The following is a 3730-nucleotide window of genomic DNA, read 5'->3' as shown; positions in this document are numbered from 1 at the left end:
AGGCGAGGTGGGGGTGGAGAGGACACTCAGAAGTCAAGTCACAGGCTGGGAAAATGCCCAGAAAAGGGAAAAGAAATAAGACTATAGAAGGTTACTTTCTTGGGGAACAGGCATTTCCTCCCTTCCTTTCTGATGAGGAAGAACAATGCTTACCATCAGGGAAAGATACAGAAGTCAAGGCTTCTGTATCCCAGCCCACTCAATGGGCTCAGGCCATGGAAGAGCTCAAAAAGAATTTTGAAAATCAAGTTAGAGAGGTGGAGGAAAAGCTGGGAAGAGAAATGAGAGACATGCAGTCAAAGCATGAACAGCAGGTCAGCACCCTGCTAAAGGAGACCCAAAAAATGCTGGAGAAAATAACACCTTGAAAAATAGGCTAACTCAATTGGCAAAAGAGCTTCAAAAAGCCAATGAGGAGAAGAATGCTTTCAAAAGCAGAATTAGCCAAATGGAAAAGGAGATTCAAAAGCTCACTGAAGAAAAAAGTTCTTTCAAAATTAGAATGGCACAGATGGAGGCTAATGACTTTATGAGAAACCAAGAAATCACAAAACAAAACCAAAAGAATGAAAAAATGGAAGATAATGTGAAATATCTCATTGGAAAAACAACTGACCTGGAAAATAGATCCAGGAGAGACAATTTAAAAATTATGGGACTACCTGAAAGCCATGATCAAAAAAAGAGCCTAGACATCATCTTTCATGAAATTATCAAGGAAAACTGCCCTGAGATTCTAGAATCAGAGGGCAAAATAAATATTCAAGGAATCCACAGAACACCACCTGAAAGAGATCCAAAAAGAGAAACTCCTAGGAACATTGTGACCAAATTCCAGAGTTCCCAGGTCAAGGAGAAAACATTGCAAGCAGCTAGAAAGAAACAATTCAAGTATTGTGGAAATACAATCAGGATAACACAAGATCTAGCAGCTTCTACATTAAGGGATCGAAGGGCATGGAATAGGATATTCCAGAATTCAAAGGAACTAGGACTAAACCAAGAATCACCTACCCAGCAAAACTGAGTATAATACTTCAGGGGAAAAATTGGTCTTTCAATGAAATAGAGGACTTTCAAGCATTCTTGATGAAAAGACCAGAGCTGAAAAGAAAATTTGACTTTCAAACACAAGAATGAAGAGAACCATGAAAAGGTGAACAGCAAAGAGCAGTCATAAGGGACTTACTAAAGTTGAAGTGTTTACATTTCTACATGGAAAGACAATATTTGTAACTCTTGAAACTTTTCAGTATCTGGGTACTGGGTGGGATTACACACACACACATGCACACACACATGCACACACACATAGAGACAGAGTGCACAGAGTGAATTGAAGAGGATGGGATCATATCTTAAAAAAATGAAATCAAGCAGTGAGAGAGAAATATATTGGGAGGAGAAAGGGAGAAGTGGAATGGGGCAAATTATCTCTCATAAAAGAGGCAAGCAAAAGACTTATTAGTGGAGGGATAAAGAGGGGAGGGGAGAGAAACATGAAGTTTTCTCTCATCACATTCCACTAAAGGAAGGAATAAAATGCACACTCATTTTGGTATGAAAACCTATCTTATAATACAGGAAAGTGGGGGATAAGGCGATAAGCAGGGTGGGGGGGGATGATGGAAGGGAGGGCATAGGGAGGAGGGAGCAATTTGAGGTTGACACTCATGGGGAGGGACAGGATCAAAAGAGAATAGAAGTAATGGGGGACAGTATAGGATGGAGGGAAATATAATTAGTTCTTACACAACACTACCATTATGGAAGTCATTTGCAAAACTACACAGATTTGGCCTATATTGAATTGCTTGCCTTCCAAAGGGAAGGGGTGGAGAGGGAGGGAGGAAGAGAAGTTGGAACTCAAAGTTTTAGGAACAACTGTCGAGTAATGTTCTTGCCACTAGGAAATAAGAAATACAGGTAAAGGGGTATAGAAAGTTACCTGGCCCTACAGGACAAAAGAGAAGACGGAGACAAGGGCAGAGAGGGATGATAGAAGAGAGAGCAGATTGGTGATAGGGGCAATTAGAATGCTTGGTGTTTGGGGGGGGGAGGGACAAAAGGGGAGAAAATTTTGAACCCCAAATTTTGTTAAAATGAATGTTAAAAGTTAAATAAATAAATAAATAAACATTAGTGCCTTCCTTTTGGGTCACTTAACTCAATTGGTTCTTAATACACTTAACTGCATATACCAAGAGTGGGGAACCTGTGGCCTCGAGGCCAGATGTGGCTCTAGGTCTTGAAGTAAGGCACTTTGATTGAATCTAAACTTGTTGGATTCAGTCAAAGGGTCACACTTGAGGACCTAGAGGGTCACATATGGCCTTGAGGCTGCATGTTCCTCACCCCTGGTATGTAGTATTGTCTAATCCAGGAGATCTTAACTGTTTTAGTTAAAGACAGGGAGAAGTGTCAGTCCCAGGCTGGATGTCATACAGAATGTGGGAACAACTGGCAGCTCTGTCACCCAGTTCTACTTTATTGATCCAGGGCATAAGGAGGAGGGGACCTGAACCTGGGGTGGCATTCTGTGGTGTGAGAAGCAGTGGTGGACCCTAGGCTGGGTATTGTGCAAGGAAAAAGTTCAGAAGGAAGCTTAATCTGAAGCCTGCAGTGGAATAACCAGGGCAGGAATCTAGACCAAGGTGGAATGGTTCCATCCTTCTGAACCTGCAGAGCTTCACAGATGGCTGATAAGAGGCTGAATCTGGCTACAGTATACCGGAACTTCTAAGCATGGACAGGCCCATGGGATGTTCCAACCCAACCCAAACCCAGGTCAGGAAATTGCTGAGCTCAGACCATGAGCCCAGTGATCTAATTTTTGTACCAGATCACCACTTTGGGAGCACTGAAAGCTTGTAGTTCCCTAGCCTGAGATGTCATTGAGATCTTGGAACAACAAAACATTCAATAACCCCAGAAGACAAAAAGACCCAAGAGAAAACAGGATCAACACAGACATTATTTGCCCTTAAAAACTGCACAGGGCCTAGCTCTAATGAAGTCAGTAGGCTAGAAGGATGAACAACAAAAAAAAGAAAAAAATACATCATCAAATTCTATTGTGGTTACAGGGATGTCTAAAGTATAAACCTAGAGGAAGAGAATGACTATAGAACATCTACAGGCAAAGACTCAAAGAAACATATGGCTTAGGTCATTAACGCAACCCTGAAAAATATAAAGTAAGAAACTGTTAAAGAGATAAAAATTATTTTAAAACCTAATGAGAACATTAGAGAGAAAAATGGGGAAAGAGAAAACACTGGAAGAAAGATTTAGAAATAGGATTAACAACTGGAACTAGTATACATTCATACCAATTAGACTAAATAGAAGTGAAATAGAAAACCACAAATTAGCATTATTTATTTTGTGTTGTAATTTGGGGCAGCTAGGTGATCCAGGCATGAAATCAGGGAAACTTGTGTTCCTGAGTTCAAATGTGGCCTCAAATACTTGCTAGCTGGGTTTGCCTCAGTTTCCTCATCTATAAAATGAGCTGGAGAAGGAAATGGCAAACTACTCCAGTACCCTTGCAAAGAAAACCCCAAATGGGGTCACAAAGAATCAGACATAACTGAAAACAATCGAACAACAAATTGTAATTTTATTTTGTTAAACATTTCCCAATTAATTTTAATCTGGTTAACGCTGTACTCAGGAGTTTTGCAGGCCACATTAGGACTGCAGGCTTCTACTTCAACACCTCTGACAT

Source organism: Notamacropus eugenii, chromosome X (genome assembly GCF_028372415.1).
Source record: "Notamacropus eugenii isolate mMacEug1 chromosome X, mMacEug1.pri_v2, whole genome shotgun sequence".
Lineage (NCBI taxonomy): Eukaryota > Metazoa > Chordata > Mammalia > Diprotodontia > Macropodidae > Notamacropus > Notamacropus eugenii.
Note: the sequence above shows the minus strand (reverse complement) of the source record.